Source organism: Notamacropus eugenii, chromosome 3, assembly GCF_028372415.1.
Source record: "Notamacropus eugenii isolate mMacEug1 chromosome 3, mMacEug1.pri_v2, whole genome shotgun sequence".
In the NCBI taxonomy this organism is placed as follows: domain Eukaryota; kingdom Metazoa; phylum Chordata; class Mammalia; order Diprotodontia; family Macropodidae; genus Notamacropus; species Notamacropus eugenii.
In genome coordinates, this window is record NC_092874.1 from 9,021,440 (window position 1) to 9,043,584 (window position 22,145).

A 22,145-nucleotide genomic window follows, 5' to 3' on the forward strand; every position below is an offset into this window, starting at 1 on the left:
AAGAGCCCCTCCCTATCCTATTCCTTTGCCCTCCTACTTCTCCATAACTTAAGAAGACTTTTATATCCTTCTAGATGTATATGTCATTCCTTTTTTTAATCAGTTCTGATGAGAATAAAGTTCTAGCACTACCAGCCTTCCACCTCCTCCTGCCCTCCACTGACACCGTTCTTCCATTCACATTATTTGTATAAGATAATTGTTCCATTTTTACCTCCCCTTAACCAATTTTATTTTTTAGATCATCCCATCATATTCAATTCAACCCCAAACCTTCTATCTATGCATGCTCTTTCAAGCTACCCCAGTAATAAATCATTCTTAAGGCTTACAGATAATATTTTTTCCATATAAGTAGTAAACAAGTTGACCTTATTAAATTCCTTATAATTAATCTTTCATGTTTGCCTTCTTAGGTCTTTCCTGATTCTTGCAAGTCCAATTTTCTATTCAGTTCTGGTCTTTTCCTCATGAATAGCTGGAAGTCTTTTAATTCATTAGTTTTTTTTTCCATGCAAGATTACATTCTGCTTTATTAAGTAAGTAATTCTTGGTTGTGAACCCAGCTTGTTTGCTCTTCAAAATATTATGTTCCATCTTCATTCTTTTGATATAGAACTAAATCTTGTGTTATCCTGATTGTATCTCCACAGTATTTAAATTGTTTCTTTCTAGTTGCCTGCAGCATTTTTCTCCTTTACCTGGGAGCTTCAAAACTTAGCTATAGTACTCCTGTGAGTTTTCAAGTTGACATCTCTTTCAGGTGGAGGTTGGTGGATTTTTCTCAGCTACCATTTTACCCTTGCATTCTAAAAGTTCACAGTAATTTTCCTTAACAATTCCATGAAGTATAGTATCTATTTTTTTCACTCTTTTATTTATTTCTTGGTATCTTATAAAGCCATTAGCTTCCTTCCCCTTGCCCAATTCCAATTTTTAAGGACTCATTTTCTTTCATAGATTTTTAGATTTCTTTTTCTAATTGGTTGTTTCTTTTCACAATTGCCTTGATTTTCTTGCATTGCTTCTGCTTTTTTTTCTTAATTTTTCCCTAGTCTCTCTTATTTTATTTTTAAAGTCCTTTTGAAGCTAATTTCAAGAACCATTTTGGGCTTGTGATCATTTTTACATTTTTAAAGCTTTCAAAGTAGTTGTTTTGACTTCACTGTCTTCTTCTGAGTTTGAAAACAGATCTTCTCTATCACCATAGTAGTTATCTATGACAGGATTCTTTATCTTTTACTTACTCATTTTTTTTTTAAATCATAGTCTTGTTCGCTTCCCTGAATGGAAGATAAAACAAATTTTTAAAAAAAAGAAGAAAATCATAAGACCAATTAAGATCCTTGTGGTTCTCCACTGGAAACCTTCTTAATGAATTCTCAGTGGATCTAGCCAGTCAGTCATCTCTATACTTATGTAATAACTTGATCTTCAATTCAGGGAACAAAACAAGTATTCCCATAACACAATTAAATAAAGAAGATGACTTCATGTGAAGACACAGAGGGCATGCTTATTAAACTTGTACCTGACACAAAACAGAGAAGAAAGTAGTTAATGCATTGGACAGAAGGGTTGAAAGAGACCTTTCCACGCTAAACATTAGGCCAAATTTAATAAGTTGCATAGTTTAAAGGACTAAATGTAAAGCCTTATACTTCATTTCAAAATATTCAGCTTCACAAGTAGAAAATGGGGGAAGCATTGCTTACCAAAAATTCACCAAAAACATATTTTATACAAAAATAATGGGAATCAAATGGCGAAATTAAGCTTCTTAAGGGCAGGAACCACTCTCCATTTTGCCTTTGTATCTTAAATGCCCAGCACGATGCATTGCATATAGAGACAGAGACAAGTTCTGGACTGGTGATTTCACTGATGAATGAAACTTTTAGTTGAGAGAATTACCCCTCTCAATGCAGATTAGCACCTTGCAGTCTTAGAGAAACGTCTAGATAAGAACCCTGAGAAGTGTAGGGCCTTACCTGAGGCCACACCACCAGCATGTGTCAAAGGCTTGACTCAAACCCAGGTTACTTGGCTTCAGCCTCAGCTTGCTCTCTACTATACCACACTGCCTTGCACCTACTATGCACTTTATAAATACTTGTTGAATTATGAATGGTATGATACAACAGCCAAGAATTCTAGTGCCTCCTTAGGCAGCATTAAGAGAGCCATAGCTGTAAGAAACAAGAAAGCAAAAGTCCCAAAGTAGTCCACCTTCATCTGAGCAAATGCAGAGGACTGTGTTCATTTCTGGGGACTAAAATTTATAAAGGTCATTGAAAAATTGAAGAGTTCAGAGAAGATTAACCAATATGATAAAGGCTCAGTCTTCAGTTCATTTCATATGAATACAGATTGTAGCTCTGGTTATAGAAAAACTTTAGAAAATGTGAAGCCATCCCAAAGTGGCATAGGCATATCAGGAGGTGTTGAGATCTACTTCAGTGCAGATCTTCAAAGGCCATATTATCCTTTGAGGGTGGGGATTGTCTCTTGCCTCTTTATTTTTTATCCCCAGCACTCAGCATGGTGCCTAATTAATAAATGTTTATTGGCCAACAGATTGATATTTTAAGGTGAGACAGCTAGCTTATGTGGTGCAGTATACAGTGTACAGGAAGATCTGATTTAAAATCCTGCCTCAGACACTTAATATCTGTGTGAACTTGGGCAGTTACTTTATTTCTCTTAGTCTCAGTTTCCTCATCTGTGAAATGAGGATAACAATAGCACCGACCTCACTGTGTGGTTGTGAGGACCAAAGGAGATGATCTATTTGATGCAGTTTGTCAAGTGCTATAGAAATGCCTGTGTGTGGGGGGGGGAGGGGTTATTTCTCTGATGTAGGCTGGACCAGGTAGTCTTTGAGGGTCCTTCCAACTCTGAAAGTCTTTGACTTTCTTTTCTTTCTAGATTCTTTGACTAAGTTAACAAATGAATGTTCAGCACAGAGTGAGGATGTGTTGCAATGACCTTACCAGGGAAAAACAAACAAACAAACAAAAAATTCCAATTCCAGAAATTGCTTCATCATCTCACAGTTCCCAAAGTCAATAGACTTCATAATGAATGTGGAGTTAATTCATTAATATTCTGTTTAATTTTAATTTAACAATATGGCCTCTCAAACCCTGGAATTCTTCTAAAATTGATCCTCTGTAACCTGGGTTGGATTGGTTTTTTTTTCCCAATCTCCTTTTAATAAAAGTAGAAACCCTGCTCATCTGAGCTGGTGAGCCAAGCCCAACAAGGAGGGGTCTCCAAATCTTCTGACTACTTCACTGGTCTTCATCTCCCCACTGGCCAAAGGAGTTCTTAGTAGCCAATAAACTTTGCTCACAGCAACCCTGATGCCTAGAACAACAGAGAAGTTAACTAAGGGAAAACCTTACTGGGTTGGGTTGGGCTAGGCTGGCCTCAATGCAGAGCAGAGATGGAAAGTAGCCAATGGAAAAAAGGAGGAATCGATGTGAGAAGAAATGCTATTTTCAAGCCTTCGCCTGGGTGGGCAATTTGGGTGGGAATCTCACCTCTCCCAAGCCTGAGTTCATTGACCACGAGTGGAATGTAGCTTGGAGCAGCAGGCCAGCTCCAGGGCAAAGGCTGTACTGGAGTCCTTACCATATGAACACCACCCAGCCATGGTGGTAACAGATTGACCAAAGCAAAATAGTGCACAAGGAAGGGCTTCATATTCTAGGCACTCATCCTCCGGCTTGAACTAAAGACGTATGCTCACTCTGGCAAAAAGTGAGAGGCAAAGAAAACACTCCAACCTCCAAAAAGAATATGGGGTCAGCTCCTCATAAAATTCAATAACTCAGCTGTTGGATTGTACTGAATGGAGCAAGGAGCTAGTTTAAAAAAAGAGGAGGCGGAGGAGGAGAAAGAAAAGAGGAAGAGGAAGAGGAAGAAGAAGAAGAAGAAGAAGAAGAAGAAGAAGAAGAAGAAGAAGAAGAAGAAGAAGGAGAAGAAGAAGAAGAAGGAGAAGAAGAAGAAGAAGAAGAAGGAGAAGAAGAAGAAGAAGAAGAAGAAGAAGAAGAAGAAGAAGAAGAAGAAGAAGGAGGAGGAGGAGGAGGAGGGGAAATCTTGATAGCCATTCTCGTGACTGGTGGGATATTAAGACTCTAATGACACCTACAACTACTATCAGGTAGCATGTGATGGTTTGCATTTCTGTAGTGAACATTGAATGATCTATAAATTATTTTTAGCGGATGAATGGAGTCAAACAAAGCCACAGAGATTTATTATGCATCTACTATGCACCAAGCACTGTACTAAGCACTGGGAGTACAAAGAAACGAACAACCAATCATTAAACCTTCACTGCTCACTTGTGCTGGTCCACACAGGGTTGCCAGACCAGTTCAGCCACTGGAGGGGCTTTTTCTAAAACTACATGATGGGACATTTAAAGTTTTTTTTTTTTTCCCATGAAATTCTTCATTAAAATATATATGGTTGAGTGTTTGTGGGCAAAGGTAGGGATTAGCACTACAGATAAATCAGTCTGTCTGTAACATAGTATATAAAGTGTCCAGGAAAGATAATCTGGAATCATGATTGTTAAAGGGAAACAGAGAAGTTGTCATTTTCTTTTTAGAGTACCACTGTAGATTTTTAGAAAGGCTGGCTCTTCAGGAAAGTTGTGTGGACAATGCACGGGCACAGTGGCCAGGAGATCAATTAAGAGACTTTTGCAATAGTCGTCTACAGAAGGACATAAAGGGAGTCTGAACTGAGGGGACTATGGTAGGAGCAGGAAGAAAGGGGCAGATGTAAGAGATGATGGGGTGGTAGAAATGACAGAATTTGGCAGTAGACTTATTATAATGGCAGGAATGGAAGGTGACTGAAGAGTCACAGATGATTCTAAGGTCATGAACCTGTGTGATGTGACTGATTTCCTTGATGGAGGCAATGTTCTCCTGGTTCTGCTCACTTCACTCAGCATCGGTTTATGGAAGTCTTTCCAGGATTTTCTGAAATCTACTTGCTCATCATTTCTTATAGAACAATAGTACTCTATAACACAGTATACTCCAGATGTGGACTAACAGGGAAATCATGAATTAACTTTTGCTCCCATACTTATAAGGTTTATGCCTCTCCCCTGTTCCTTGATCATGTAGATAGATTCTCAACATGAGCTCCTACCATCAGCTTGTCTGGCTCCCACATCACATGCTGACTCATATGGACCTTGCAGTGTACCAAAGCCCCTAGATCTTTGGAATTTGCACGGTTCTCCAACCCTGGATCCCCCATCTTGTACTTGGCAAGTTGCCCTAGTAAGACATTTAAAACCAAAGAGTAGGATGTAGACACTTCCATACAGACTTGAATTCCTAAGACTTCAAATCAATGTGTGTATAGCAATAACTATCTATTTGTAATTCATAGCCCTTCAGTCCCTGAAACTAAGCTACTTTTTAAAATGTTGGCCCTACTCCCAATGTGCATTGAGAAACAAAGATCACCTTGTTTTGGAGTCAGTCATCCCAAAGAATGCCTTTATCAGCCAGGAGCATCTGTCCCCAGGTGCTTTATCCTCATAGAATGAGGGAAAGATTTAAGTCCCTTGCCTACCCAGCACACAATGAGTCCTTAAGTCAGGGGATTTTTTATGCTTGGCATGAATTATAGAAGAAGAACGTTAAGCCCAGACACTAAGAGATATTTGCAATTCCAGCCGTGTTGAAGAGAAAATCACAGAAACCAGGAGATGTCATTAGACCAGTGACAGTGGAAGAGAAAGAGTCTATTGCTGACAGACCTCTTCACTAGCAACTTGGCAGGTATCAACATGTGGAGGAGCACAGACAGAATATTCAAGGGAGGGTCTATTCCATCTGGTTAGGAAAGAAGTGTGGCAGCTGAAGGGGGAGACAGTACCATACGTCAGGCTAGACACATTGTGTCAGAGCACAAGAGGATCTCTGGACAAATAGATCCTTTGTGCCACAGCTGGAAAGCAGCTCTGGGCTCATACATGTGGAAAGTGGGTTTTTTTCTATTCCTTTCTCTGCAACAGACTGTGTTCCACTTCCAACTTACATGGCTGCTTGCAGGAGAATAAGGTCACTGATGTGGCCCCCAGAACAGGCAGCAGAGAAATCTAGGTCCACACTCATATGGACTCCTTTTCCCATTTCCCTTCTCTTCACTGCTAATTTCTCTTGAGGTTTTTTTTTTTTTTTTTGACAATGTTTGGATTGCTTCAAGTCTCTTGATTGCTTTGTAGGGCCAGGAAGGCCATTGGAACTTCAGAACAAGTAATTTAGTCATCACCAATAGAAGAGGAAATCCAGACTGACTACAGATGCTGTCCAGAAGCCCATAGGACTATGAGCAGAAGAACCAAGGGATCATTAGAATTAAAGAAAAATCATGGATGCCAGTGGTTGAGTTGGCTTGGAGTGGTAGAGGAAGTTCTGGTTAGCCCTGGAGGGTCACAGGAGGCAGGGACTGGCCTTTGAGTCCGCCCTCCTCATTTTAACTAAGGAGGAAACTTGAGGCCTCCAAAAATGACTGTCCAAAGGTCACCCAAAGGACTAAGAAACAGAGTCAGGCTTTGATCCCAGGTCCTCAGACTTGAAATCCATGGATTTTTCTAACAAAAATCCTTTTGAATGAAGCAGAATTTCTCCAATTCAAACAGACAGACAGGTGGGTGGATGGATGAATCATTTGTTAAACACTTACTCTGTGTCAGGTGCTATACTAGAAAGAGTTGTGCATGTAGGGAGCAGGGCAGGGACATGGCCAGGAGACTTCAGGACTGGGTAGAGGTCTAGGCCATGACAACATAAGGCAGTAAGTTCCCCTTAAGAGTATGGGGAGTCAGAGGAAGAGGTCAGATTTCCCAATGGGATGGAGAAGGTTGGAGAGGAAGGCCATGGAATAGGCTGTGGGTAGCAATTTTTAAAATTTTACTAGAGCACCACATGAAATCCAAAAATATCCATATTTTTTTGACATCAATATTCTTCTGGTGATGAACGATTGTGAGTCATGGAACTGTGGCCTCCAAAGAACTGAAGTGTAGGATCACCCAAAGGGTAAAGGATAGAGCCATGGTGGGCATGGTTGGGCTGTAATGTATCACAGATGAGAAATTATCCATGAGAAGCAGGGTGAAGGACATTGCCAAGGAGTGTGTGATCAGGAAGAAGCAAGTGCAAAATGGGTTGATCGCATACCAACAGCAAGGAATAACCAATGGTCAGCCCGTTTGTTTTTGTTCAAGGGAGCTGAACAGAGCGGGTTGGGCAGCAGATATGAAGACTCCATCCCTGCTCCAGCTTTCATAAGGGGCACATGAAACACTCACATTTATATGAAAGTTAATTTTATTGCATGAAACCTGGCTTGCTTTGTTGGAACCTCGGGAAACCCTCAAGGAAATCTCTTGCACATTGAACAATATGCCCTTCCATGTTAAACTGGTCACCTTGAATCTCATCACTCTGCAGCTAACTCCAGCCCTGACTGATGTCACCTACCTCAGGCTCCTCCCCTCTTTGATTGGAGGGCTGGAGGGTGAAGACACAAAGACCTGCCAATGCCTTCCTTTGCAGAGGGCAGAAACTGGACTTTGGAACTCACTCCACTCTGTACCTGCTGCTCTGCCTGGCTTTTTCAACTCCACAGAACAAGATACTCCCTAGTTCTCTGCCCCTTTCCTGACTCCTTTTGTGTATTGTCTCTTCCCTACCCTCACCCCTGTGGAGGGTAGATTTTAGTCTTCTTGAGGTCAGGACTGTCTTTTTCATAATTATATCCTTAGCACATGGCAGCTAGGTGGTGCAGCGGATAAAGCACCAGTGCAGGAGTCAGGAGTTCAAATCTCACCTCAGACACTTGACACTCACTAGCTGTGTGACCTTGGGCAAGTCACTTAACCCCAATTGCCTCATCCTGGGTCATCTCCAGCCATCCTGATGAATATCTGGTCACTGGATTCAGATGGCTCTGGAGGAGACGTGAGGCTGGTGATCTGCACAGCCCTCCCTCACTCAAAACAAAGCCAAGTGCAAGTCATGTCATCATTTCTCCAACGGCATGGTCTTCTTCAGCAACGAAGGATGAACATACATCCCTAGCACTTAGTACTGTGCTAGAACACAGTAGGCTAACACATATTAGGTGCTTAAAAGTTGTTTACTGGATTGAGGTATCACAAAACTAGGGTCAGAACTCACTGAATATCAGAAACACAGACTGAAAAGTCCATCTCCAATATTTTTGAGGCTCCAAAGGGATGAGCACTGAACTAACTGTGCTGTAGAGTTGGGTAAAATTGTTTATCAAAAGCAGAATCTGGAGTGGGTCATTCCTATGGGGGACATATGAGGTGACCAGCCTGCCTGTGGAAAGCCAAAGATGTTTAGAGAAGTCAACAATTCCCAGCCCCAGGCATCCAGTGCCACAAGGGTCCCTTCTCCTACAAATGGGACTTTTTTGAGTTGCAACAGCTCCATAAAGCTCTGGATCCTGTAGAAATCACAAGGTTTCTATCTAGAAAAATGCTTTGCACCTTCTCTGAAACAAAGGAAAAATTTGCTGGCCATAAGCCAGGAAGAGAAGTGAGGTTGGGGGAGCAATGGAGAGTGAGCTGCCAGATGCACATTTGCCTCTGGGCAGGAACACACCCTGCCACCCTCAAGTCTTCAGAACCCTGGACCATGAGTCCTTCCCCAGGCCAGACCTTGGGCCACCTCCCTCCTAGTTTTTGCTGTCTTCCAGTACCTACAAGAGACTTTGGCTTAAGAAGAGGAAAGAGAGTCATGGGTCTGAGGCATGAGCTCCCTGGGCAGCGGGAAGTCAGAGCAGTTGGAGAGGCAGCCTGGAAGGCTGTGGAAGTGGGAGACAGAGCCCAGATCTGGATTGGGATATCAGACCTGAAATTTCTTTTGGGGGTGGGGTGAGGGGAGGGCAGTGTTTAAGTGAATATGTTCTGAGTCAGCACATCCCATCAGCCTGCTTTCACCCTGCTCTGTTCTCTCTCACAACTGCCTCCATACAGAATAGCCCTGGACAGGCCTGAACATGACTGCCTTTCCCAGAGCCCTCAATTCATCCATGTTTATTAAGAAGGTTCTGTGGGCATTTGGGGAAAAGGCACTTGGTACCTATAATCTCACTGGATCCTCGCCAGTGCCCATTGAGGAAGGTCCCACAACTGTTATACTCACTTTCCAGATAAGGAAACTGAGGATCAGAGAGTTAAAGGGTTATGTACCCAAGATCACACAGCTTTCAAGCAGTATCTGAACAATCCAAGGGAAGGTGGGCAGGGAATCCGTATTCATTAAGGAGAACAAAGCAAAAAGGCTTGGTCATCAACCTTTGGGGCCAGTAGCCAGCTGACAGATGACAATCTTGACTGCCTTGTGGGAGACGGGCTTCCATCCCTCAATTCCTGCCCATTGGGAATGACCCAAACAGAGGGAAAAGATGGGAGTGCCTTTCAGCACATTCCCAGTGCTGGGGGGAGGGGAAAGAAAGGAGAGGGGTCTGACAACAGGGAGGAAATAACTATTTAACTAAACTAGGGAAAAGCAGGAGGAGCCACAGCAGCTCCTGAGACTGATTGGAACCAGCAGCGCCAGGCTCCCCATCCTTGGGAAGAGCGGCATCACCTTGCCCATCAGCTGCCCCCTTTCATTCAGTTTAATGGACACTCATTAGATGACTATGAGTGAGGAGACAAAGACAGAAAGGAATCAATTCCATCCCACAAGGAGCTTGTAATCTACTGAAGGATACAGATGTGGCCATATCAATAAATGGATGGCAATCAGAGGGAGAAGAGGAGAGAGGAAAGAAAGAGAGGGAGAAAGGGGGGAACAGAGAAAAAATGAGAAAGGGGAAGAGAAGAGGAGGGAGGACAGAGGGGGAGGGGGAGGTTAGGGAAAAAAGAAGAAAAGAGGGGGAGGAGAGAGGAAGGCAGGAAGAGAAGAGAGGGGAGAGGGGATGACAGAGAGATGTGCAGAAGGGGAAAGAGAGGAGAGGGGAGGGGTGAAAAGAAAGAGAAGAAAAGATGGGGAGAGGAAAGAGGGGTAGGAGGGTGGAGACAGAGAACAAAAGAGGGAAAGGGAGGAGGAAAGAGAAAGAAAGGGAGAAGGAGAGAAGAGGGAGAAGGAGGGGCAGGAGGAGGGAGAGAGAGGGAGAGGGAGGAGAGACAGAGAGAGAAACAGAGAGAGAAACAAAGAGAGTCAGAATTAAGACGTAGGCAGAGAGATAGAGATAACTTGAGAGGAAGGAGTGGAAGGGAAGGTTTGACAAAGGAAGTGGGGGAAGCTGGGGATTCTGAGAGGTAGAGGGAAGGAGGGACAGCATTCCAGGCATAGCGGCAGCCTGTGCAAAGAAAGGCAGGAAGGTGGGAAATGGGATGCCAAGTTGGGTAAAAACTAATAGGTCAGGTTGTTCCAGTTGATTAATCTCTGTTCCAGTAAGCATCACTGTTCAATGTCAGGGTTTCTCAAATCAGACTGAGCTCTGAGGCCAGATCCCCCAGAGATGCCTGGATGTTTCAAACTGCTTAAGTCTCTGGGCTTGGAGAAGAAGGATGCAGGGTAGCTAGCGTTTCAGACCCCAGACTTCCCCATTCCCCATTCCCCATCATCGAGCTGCAGTGCTTCAGTGTGGTGAATATGTACATATGTTTTCTGCTGCAGATGGAGAGCCAGATGAACATCAGACCCTTTGGTGTGAGTTCAGATTTCCTGAAGGTGTTAGAATGTCTGTAAAACATCAGATGCCTTTCTTGCATGTTTTACATACATTGTGATTCTCTGCTGATGCGATGTTTCTTTCTGGAGGTTGGGGGTTTGGGTGAGGGCAGATCAGCATCCCAGAACAAAAGAAATTGCTATGAAAGAAAGTGTCTGAGTCCCTGGACACTACCAGCCTGGAAGAGCATGCCTTTGTCTGTAGTGGCAGTCCTGACCTCTTCTGTGAGAGCTTCCTCTGTCCCCAGCTCAGCGGCCAAATCCCCATGCTCTGGCCTTCACTGCTGGACAATTTAACAGCTGTCTCTCCTAGGTCTTCTCCTTAACCTTCAGGAGTTCATCAGGTTCAGTTCAGACCAGGTTGTCATTGCAGAGCTTGGTTTGGGGAATTCTGAAGTGGCAGAGCAGTTTCTAGGGGTTTGGTTAGGGTTAGAACAGAAGGGAGAAATCTTTCCCCAAATCAAAAACCAAGTATTAACTATCTGACTTTAGGCAAGTCTTTTCACTCATGTCTCTGAGATAAACCTTCAGTAGCTGTAAAATGAGAATCGTGACCCTCAGACTACCAACATCATGGGATTGTGTTAGCACCAGACTAAGCATCGGGATACAGAGAAAGGTAAAATCAATCCCTACTCGCAAGGAGTTCACAATCTAATCAAAGAGACAACAGGCAGACAACTATGTACATACAAGGTATATAAAGGAAAAACTGAAGATAATCTCAGAGGGAAGACATGGAAATCTCTCAAGGATACAGAGTCCACAGAGCAAAAAGGAAGATGATTTGGTCTTAGCACAGAAAAGGGTCCTTTTTTTCTTCTGAAATACAAGAGAATGATTGAAGGAACATTTAGGTGTGAGAAAAGTAAAGGAATTTACATTGGATGTAGAAAAAAAAGAGGAGGACCTTACTGAGAGGTTGGGGAGAGAGGGATGGAGCTGGAACAACTATAACACTAAGGAATCGATCAAAAATGAGAGTCTGACCTGCCTTGCTCCTGCTACCCATGCATCATTAATATAGTCACAAACAAATTTGATTGGCTGTTAGTTACTCGCACTAACTAGACAAACCTTGTCATTTCATATTAAAGCAACTTCCTGACTGCTCATGAGTAACACTCAAGCAATGCTACTTCTTTCATTTTTATGCGACATATTTCATTTTATGGCAGCCAAGAGGACGTTCAAACCAGAGCATATCTAAACTATTATACAATTCCCTAGATGAATGAAACTCCATGAATTCAAGCTATCTTATGAGTTATGTCTCTCAGATCCCACAGTAACTGGCTAAAAAAGAAATGCATTCCTTTTTAAATATAATTTTCACTCTCTGGGTGATCGTTATCCAAGAGCATGAGTATTTTGAGGACCATTAAGGAGGAGATGAGTTAATATAAAGAAAGTGTTGAAAATGAGGCTCGATGGGACAGGGGATGTGCAGTGATATGGGTTTTTTAAGCATTAAATAAAAATGACCCTGTGAGAAATATTTTGGTTTTGATTTTAAAGCTGGACTTTGATGTCATCAGCTTGGGGAACTCCACTGGGGAAAATGTCGACTAATACATATAGACAACTCATCCATAAGTCAGAGACTTAAAGAATTTCCTAGGCCACTAAGAAGTTGACTACTTTCCCAGGGTCACAGAGCCAGTCTATTAGAAGGACAAGGTCTTGAAGCCAGGCCTTACTAACTCCAAGGCAACATTCTAATCTCACTATGTCACAGTGTCTCTTGTGAGGAAGAGAAAACATGCAAAATAGTGCTCAGAGAAGAAATCAAATAAAACAGCTGCATGGCTAAATCTACCCCCCAGCCTCCATCCCCTCAAAACAGCAAGAAACATGTCAGATGAAGAAAAAACAAATTAAGAATAGAAATAATTATAAGGCAATTCTCATAGAAAAATCAAGGGCTGAAGAAAAAAAAGTGAATCAACAGAAAAGAGGCTTTGGACCCAAAGGGCAGAAGTTGCAAAGAGGAAACTTGAAGCTTGATTTACGGAAAACCTCCCTAAGAATCTGAGCTGACCCAAGGTGGAATTGGTCTTCTTGGGAGGAAGTGAGTTCTCTCTCACTGGAGCAACTCAGGTAGGATCCGTATGGCCACTAATCAATGGTTTGAAAGAGAAAATTATTTTTTAGCTCCAAGTGTATTTTGACTAAATAGCCTTTGAGGATTAAATTTTAATGGAAATAAGACAGAGTGCTCTCACAAGAAAGAACAAATGACATCATGATATTGGGGTCAGAGTACAGTATGTTTGACTGCAGTTATTCAATCCAGGAAGAGCTCCAAAGGCTCTACCACAAGTTGGGCACGAGGAGTCCATTAGAACATTTGGAACAGAGATGTTTCTAGATTTGTGCATCTCACGTTTCCTTTGTGCTGTTGCAATTCTGCTTCATTCATGAAGCACAGAGCCTTCTTTGATGTGGATATAGCATGATGCACAGCCTTGTGCCAGTATTTTCCATGTCTCACAATCAGTTCCAAAATTCTTTAGAGAGACATTGAGAGTGTCTTTGTATCACTTCTTCTGACTTCTGTGTGAGTGCCTGAGTTGAGTAAGTTCTCTGTAAAATAGTCTTTTAGGCAAACATGTGTTTGGCATTCAAACAATGTGGCCACCCCACTGGAGCTGCACTCTCTGCAGCAGAGTCTGAATGCTTGACTGATCAGCTCTAGAAAGGATGTCATTGTCTGATGCCTTATCCTGCCAGGTGATCATCAGAATCTTCCTAAGACAATTCAAATGGAAGTGATTCAGTTTCCTGGCATGGCGCTGGTAGACTGTCCAGGTTTCACAGGCAGACAACAATGCCTCTGTAGACCTTCAGCCTGATACCTCTTCTCTCCCATACTTTCCTTTGGAGCCTCCCAAACCTCATCATCTATATGGACATTCCTGGAAAGTACACTGCCAAGGTAAGTGAAGTTATCCACAGCATTCCAAACCTCTCCCTTTGCCATAAGCATGTATGGATGGTGGGATGCTGACTGGTTGAGAACCTGTGATTTCTTGGTGATAACTGTCAAACCAAAATTAATGCAAACAGTAGGGAATCAATCCATACTCTGTTGCATCTCAGCCTCAGAGGCTGCATTGAGCACACAATCATCTGTGAACAAAGTCGTTCTCCAACTCTTCCTTCATTCCAGTTTTGGCTTACAGTCTTTCCTAGATGAATGATTTACTGTCAGTACAGTAGCTGACCTTGATGCTATTTTTGTCCCCTAAAAAGCATGGGAGCAAGCACACAGCCTTGCTTCACCCATTGGTGACTGGGAAAGCACCAGAGCATCATCCATTATCCAGCGCAGCCTGTGCAAGCATGTTGTCATGGAACTGGAGTACAATCCTGATGAAATTCCCCAAATGACCCCATTTTGCCATGATCTTCCTTAAGCTGTCATGATTAGGAGTTTCAAAGGTCTTGGTCAGGTCAGTGAATGTCGTGTACAGACCTCCATTTTGCTCCTGGCAATTCTCCTGGAATTCCCAGGCAGCCAACAACTGTGCCAACTGCTCCTCAGCCCTTTCTGAAGCCACACTGGCTCTCGATGCCAGTCCTCCCTGAACTCCCCATATGCTCTGACATAGAAATAGCAACAAATGGAACAATGGGAAAAAAAAACCTTCCAGAAGGTTTGAAAAATTACTAAGAGCATCAAGAGAAAGCCAAAGCATGATAACTAGAGCTCCTGGGAAGGACTGTAAAAGGTAAACAATTCCTGAGGTATCTGAAAGAAGGAAAATGCTAAGGGGATGAGGGAAAAAAATCTCATGCATTATAAATGCCCCGAAAAAGGTGACCAAGAAAACTGTCACCCAGTGATCTGAATGCTGACTTTCCCATCTATGTAAAGGGTCTCTGTGTATGGTCTCCTCAGGCACCATGGGCATTTCTCTTGAGAATACACAAAGAGCAGAGCTGGGGTTTTATAAGCCACTTTCCTGAGGAGGTCACTTCTTCACTCTCCAACAACTGACTGAAAGATATAAAAGATACCAGACTTTGCTGTGTTCATTGATTAGAGAAGAGTTGGATTCAGTGGAGAATAATAAAGCCCTTAAAAATTTGCCTTCAGTAAGTACAATGTCTATTGTCATCCTTACATGACAATGATTCAAGCTTCCTTGAAGATAACACAACATGCATTTCATGCACCCAGAACAGCTCTAACTATTCCCCCTCCCTCCCCTCTCCCCATTCTGTTCCCTGTGTCTGTCAAAGTACAGCATATTTTGAAGGGTGGGTGGAGGATGAGGAAAGAGGGAGAAGGACTCACAGGCCCTCCACAGCCTAGCTTTCCATCCTGATTTGGATTCCTCCTCTGTACAAACTTTACGTTCCAGCTAAGTGGGAATGCTAGACATTCTTCCACTCTGATGGAATGAGTACCTGAAAAGGCCTTAGCCTAAAAGGTCAAGGTCTCCCACTGCATCCTGGGCCATCTCCAGTAATGCTGATGAATGTCTCGTCACTGGATCCAGATGGCTTAGGAGGAGAAAGTGAGGTTGGTGACCTTGCACAGCCCTCCCTCACTCAAAACTAAGTCAAGTACAAGTCATGTCATCATTTCTCTGATGGCATGGTCTTCTTCGGCAACGAAGGATGAACACAATCCTGTGAGTAGATGCAGCTGGCTGAATGCTATCTGGGTAAGTCACCTTCTCCTCTCCTGTCTGCCTCCCACTCCCCTTCCTTCTCCTCTCCAAAGGAAGGTAAATTTGGATGGTCAAAAGATGCCTAGTGGACTTGGGTTTTATTGGCCCTTTCCCTTCCCTTCCCTTCCCCTTCCCCTGTCCTGTCCTCTCCCAAAACCTTAAACCTACCGTACTCTGAAACTGGGACTCCAATGCACCTCTGCCTAAGGGCTCCTCTGGACCCTCCTAGCTTTAGAGTGATTATCTGTAGTAACTGTTGCTGTTTACCACCCAGATGTCTTTCTTTTTCTTGGCCTCATTAAAGGGGCCATGCCAAGGCTACTTCTTAAACAGGCTTCTTCAATGAATGGGCGTTGCCTCACCCTAAGTGAGTACCTGCAAAGACCTTGGCCTAAAGCGCTCAATGTCTCCCAGTGCATCCTGGGTCATCTCCAGTCATCCTGAGGAATATCAGGTCTCTGGACTCAGATGTCTCTGGAGGAAAAGTGAGGCTGGTGACCTGCACAGCCCTATCCCTCACTCGAAACAAAGTCAAATGCAAGTCATATCATCATTTCTCTGATGTCATGGTCCTCTTTGAAAATGAAAGATGAATACAATGATCTCTTGCCATTGGGCTTTCCCATGTGTCATTGCCTAGAATGCCCTCCCTGAAGTCTGAATCTTCCTGATTTTTATCCTTTTTATTTTTTCATGGGTTAGGTTGTGCCCTCTTCCATGAAATCCTTCTTGATCTCTCTGAAATACGAAAATATTTTTTTCTCTCCACAGATTTCCCTAGTGTATTCTATCCAGGTTTTCCCATTTTCTCTCTCCCTCCCTGTAGAAAGTTATCTGTGTATACGTCATGAAGATCCTTCTAGACTGTAAGGGTCTTGAGGACATCATTCTTATTTTTGTATCTCCTATGCCTGGAAATAAATGTGTGTTGTTGCTATTAAAGATAAACTATTCATCTAAGGAACCTCGTTCAAAGGTTGTGAATGTAAATCCTCAGGAAAATAAAGCACATGGAGCACTGAATGAGCACTCACTGTAATATGTGCTGCTGTTTTTATTTTTTTTAAGCCATATATGTTTACACTTTTCCTGGCTGTCTAAATGTGTTCATTCCAATTGGGCTCCTAAGTGTTCCCGTGTGTGGGTAAAATGGGCAGCTGCCACCGAGAGGGGGCTAATGCTTCCTCTCTCCCACATAGATTAACACAAATTTAATTTTGTGTTAATCCCCCCTTGAGGCCCTCTAGTCCCTGGTAGCCAGGAATGAATGTAGATCATTGCTATAAAAATATTTGGGTGCTAATTGCACACTCTGCAGGACGATAACAACAATATTTTCATAGGGACATTACCCTGTTTTGTAGTAAACGGTGTTTACTTATGGGCCGGTACATGTGGTATGTATTAGGTCACGTCCCTGGGAAGGGGGGGTTGCTCACTTCTCAAACGGGAACCAGACTGTCAGAAATAATTTGGCAATAAGTAAAATGAAAAAGACAAACGCTAAAGCATATGAGAGCCAATCAGAGGTATCACAGGGCATGTTCCATCCATGTTAATGGAAACTAACAACAGTAACCATTTTGCGGGTGGCCAGGGGCCTTTGAGAGAGATATCTCCAGTCCTGGGTCAAGCAGGCTCTTCCAGATGTCGTTCTCCCAGCCTTGGAAAGGTTTCCATCAGGGTGGAAGACGAATTTAACCTGTCTCTGGCTCCTAACATGTGGAGGGGCTGGTGAGGAATGGGGCATGGAGTGCTATGGAAAATGGCAATATTGTTTCCAAGAGAAATTCTAAAATTTTAGAAGAAAATTCAGTCCCATTCAATTCAGCAAAGTATTTCTTAAGCTGTACTCTCTTTGAGGCAACATATGTGGCACTGGGGATACAAAGTTAAAAATAAATGTAGTCAAGGCAGCTAGGTGACACAGTGGATAGAGCACTGGGCCCAGGTCAAGAGGATCTGAGTTCAAATCCAGCCTCAGACATAAGACTTATTAGCTATGTGACCCTGAGCAAGTCACTTAACCCTGATTACCTCACCCCTTCCCCCCCAAAAAAGAGAAGTAGATGAATATAGTCCCTGGTCTCAAGGAGTTGTCTTTCTACGAAAGGAAACAATTCTCTGTATAGAATACAAAACATCCTCTATGAATAGTGAGGATATGGTGTGAACTTCCATTCTTACCTTCTCTGCTTACTAACTGATTCTAACCTGAACATGATGGTAGTTCAGGGGTTCTCCTAATGTGGCTACTAGTCATAAGCTTTTCTTGGTGACCTAGAAATAATCATTTATGTGGGAGGAAATATACTTCTACTACTCACCCATGTAGCTTCTGAGCTACACGGCATATTCTCATTTATATGAAACAAATCACCATATTACCATAAACTGAAACATAAAATATTTAGGAAATAATAAAAGTAGGTCAATGATTGATGGAAATATTTTTCCAGAAACAAAACATTATCAATTGGATTACATTTCCCACAGTAATATACGGAAAGGTGAGGATATAGAGGGTAACACTGAGGTCCGGTCTAGGGAAACCTAGATAGAGTAAGGGCTCCCCATCAGGACAGCAGGACCCCCAGGCAGGGACATCCAGATTATACCTAGGGCCATGAAGGAAGCAGGCCAGAAAATGGGGAAAGTTTTCACTTCCACAGGAGGGTCAGAGGCCATCTGCATCTAGAAAATGAGACACTGGGAAAACCTGGAAAGATGGCCTGGAGCCAGATGACACCAGTTTCTGGAATCCAACCTGATTAGGGATTAAGAAATGCCAGAAACAATCCAACTGAGGGTGGGTCAGGAGGAAATTTAAAACCTCATCCAAGAAAATCTCGTCTCAGTAAAGTAATTCTTCACTTTGGCAAACCTCACTCCCAAATCACAGACGTTCATTCACTGATGGGCTCTTTGCCATAGAGGCTCATGAACCATCCGAGCACATGGAAAGTGGGCAACATGGGATGGCAGATAGACCCAGGGTTACATCATCACGCCATACACTGTGGTCATACCACCAGTTCATTTCTCTGAGTTTCAGTTTCCTTATTTTAAATATGGGCATAATGAGATCACTTAGCTATAAGGATTTTTGAGCATTGAATGAAATAATAAATATAAAGGGTTTTTTTTTTACAAATGCTTAAAAGTGATATTTATATGGAGCTATTATTATAAATTTTATTCTCATTTTTTTCCATAGCGGTCGCATAGAAATGATGCTAAAATGAGCTGTTGCCCCATTCCACTATATTGTTCCAGGGCAAATGCAAACTGCTACCTAGATGAAAGCAACTACTTTGTGTAGTTGATTCAAAGCACTGGGATGTATGTCCACAGCAGGACTCCAATAACATACAAGTCCTGTATCTCATCCCCTTTCCACATGACTTTGATCACACTCCCGCCCACCTCCCTCCAAGCAAGCCAGTCAGTCACTCAGCACTCAAGCATTCTCTGAAACGAAGAGCCAATGCTGACATGTTGGTAGAGGTTTCTTCACTTGGGAGTTTCCTAGGTCAATGATCTCACAGGTTTAGTCCTCTCAAGCCAGTGTCAAATGTCTGTTATCTCCAAGCCACGTGGAACTAAATGACTTTCCAAAAGAGACAGGTTTGTCTCCTGGAAGTTCTCCATACTATGAAATCACAAGGCCATCCCCAAAGCCAGACCCTATCCCTAATTAATTGATATTAGGCTCTGTGAATATTTGTTGAATGAATACAACCACTGTGAGACAATCTCATTGCACTAAATGAATCAATTAGATTTTCTAAAAATTAAATGCTTTGCCAAGGTCTTAGTCATGATCTGGAGAGAAGGACTCACATTTTCATGTGATTTGGAGAATATAGATTAATTGACAAGAACTCTTACTTATTTGATTTTCTTACTATAAATTCCACATTTTAATTTGTCAAAAGATGGATCATCTACTATCACCCTGTCCCTTTACAGATGTGGAAGGTGATGCCCAATGAGAAAAGACTTGTCCAAGGTCATGTGAATAGAAAATGACAGAGCCAGATTTGAATCCAGGTCCTCTAACTTGAAACCTAATATTTTTTCCACAAAATCAGCAGTCCCTACAGTGAGTTACAGATACGTGAGGGCTCCCATAGACCCTTTCAGGGTTCAACAATGTCAGAACTATTTTCACAATAATACTAAGATGTCATTTCCCTATTAAAATAGTCCTCCCTTTTCCAACTACAAATCTCAATGAGGCTGGATTTCCTTAACGTATTTCAATCAAAACAATGTATCATAACAGATTGAATGTAGAAGCATTCAGCTGTCTTCTATTAAGTTAGACATTCAAGAAATTTGCAAAGTATATAAAACAATGCCAATCTTCTCATTATTTTTAGAAAACAGTTTTTTTCATAAAAATATATTGTTTCTATTAACATGTAATAGGCTTAGTATTCTTCTTTGTAAATGAATTCATAAATAAATATTTTTAAATTTTAACAGCTAAAATTTTTAATAGGGTAAATATCCATGACAAGGTGAACAAGGAGAGTTTAAAAGCTGGCTTGAAGCTTAAAATAAAAAAAAAAATAAGGTCTTGGCAACAGGTCTCACCACTTACTGGCAAATAGAGGGAGAAAAAATGGAAGCAATGTCAAATTTTATATTCTTGGGCTCAAAGATCACAGTAGATGGTAACTGTGGTCATGAAATTAACAGACATTTGCTCCTTGGAAGGAAAACTATGGCAAATCTGGGCAGCAGACTAAAAACCAGAGACATCACCTTGCTGGCAAAGGTCCATATAGTCAAAGCTATGGGCTTTCCACTAGCAGCGTATGGCTGTGAGAGCTGGACTGTAAAGAAAGCTAAACAGAGTAGAATCAACGATTTTGAATTGTGTTGCTAGAGAAGACTTTTGAGAGTTCCTTGGACAGCAAGGAGATCAAGTCAATCAATACTTAAATCAGCTCATACTACTCAATGACAGGACAAAAGGTCAAATACAGAAGATTAAATACTTCAATCAATCACTGAGAAGATGGAACTCATTGGAAAAGACCCTGATGTTGGGAAAGATTGAAGGCAAAAAAGGAAAAGAGAATGGCAGACAATGACTTGGAAAGATTGTGTCATGGAAGCAACAGACACAAGCTTGGACAAACTTTGAGAGATAGCAGAGGATAAAAGGATCCGGTGTATTATGTTCCATGGGGTCACAAAGAGCCAGAAACGACTGAATGATTGAACAGCAAAACATATCCATATGTAAGTATGTGCGTAAATGTAAATACATGTATGTATGCATGTGTGTATCTCCCACATAAACAAAAGTCATTTAGAGTCCCCAATAATTTCTTTAAGATTATAAAAGGTCCCAAATCCAAAAAGTTTACTAACCTCTACACTATTCCATGGTGCTTCCCAGTGATGCCTAAACCTAAGTCCTCACGGAATTAAAATGGACTTTTCAAAGCTATCTCCTTGGAGCACCAGTTAGGGCAAGTATTCCCAGTGGGGAAGGTTTCAAGGAGTGCTTTGTTGAAAAGACTGGGAGCTTGTCATCTGAGGCCCAGCCGGGCTACATCCAGTTTCCACACTGGTTGCCTGAGAAAGTTTTTTCAGCAATTTTCAAGGACCATTTCCATGGTCATGGTGGGTTTGTGATCTGTCTTTATTGGAAGAAGCACATGTTGAAATCATGGACCCATGAAGTACTGAGATGCTGAGACATTAGGAATGTTAGTAATTGTCCCATTGGATCCATTCTCTTTTGAACAGCAGACTATTGCCACCACAGCCGAGATCAACTCAGCAGTATCTTAGCCCTTGAAGAAAATGGCTAAGTTCATGCCGTTCTCTAGGACACTCTTAGCCCAGAGACTGGAATGCCATAGGGGAGTGGATGAGGAGCTGCTTGCTTTCAGAGTGAAAAAAGGAAATTCCACCAACCACAGAAATCTTGTTGTAAAGTCACCATTTTTCAGCCTGTGAAATCCGTTATATACTTGGTATGCTTATAAAATGTATTTTCATTATCCTTTCCTCAAAGCATTCAAACTTTAAAAATTCTTTCTGCTGTCCAAAATGACACAATCACCCATTTCTGCTCCAGAATCCTTCTTGTGGCTAGGCCTGGCAGTTTCACTTGAAAGTGTGGGTGCTGAGTGGCTGGCAGAAGGCCCAGCCTTTCACCCTGCCGGGAGAATATGCCATAAAAGAAGCACAATTTAATCTCTGGAAACCTTTTGGTCAGTGACTGTGATTTCCGCAGAAAATAACTTCAAAGAAGACAGGCATCTCTGTGGATCATTCTTAAGCAGGGCTTGAGCTCAGAGCATTTAAAAACGGAAAGCCAAAACCTCAAAGAGTGTAACACCTTCTTGGGATTAGATGCTGAGGGGATGTGAAAGCTGCCTGTGGAATCCCTCTGCTGTGGGGATGGGCTCAATGTGAGATCATGAATAGATAGTGTCAATGGATCATTATGTCATCATAGGGCAACAGGCTCTAATATCAAAGATGAAGCTTTCACTCCCTCAATGTCCATCTGGCTGTGAAAGGGAATGTTTACCTTTGAGTCCAGGAATATTAGGTCTTTGAAGATGATTCCCCCCAAATGGTTTTATTTCCTTCATGTCATATGACAAGAGAAGATATTGTTTATTGTTTAAATTCCTTCCTGGTTCTTTGATAGGATAGAAGGAGTGATTTGCTACAT

The 22,145-nt window shown here is 42.2% G+C and overlaps 1 long non-coding RNA gene across 1 annotated transcript; it reads right to left on the minus strand.

The window, feature by feature from the left end:
* Positions 1-202: 202 nt before the first annotated feature.
* On the minus strand, positions 203-21,823 carry LOC140532394 (uncharacterized). Its single transcript, XR_011976494.1, has 2 exons — positions 20,825-21,823; positions 203-1,283 (listed from the first exon to the last, which is right to left on the minus strand). It is a non-coding gene; the product is annotated as an uncharacterized lncRNA (long non-coding RNA).
* Positions 21,824-22,145: the final 322 nt, after the last annotated feature.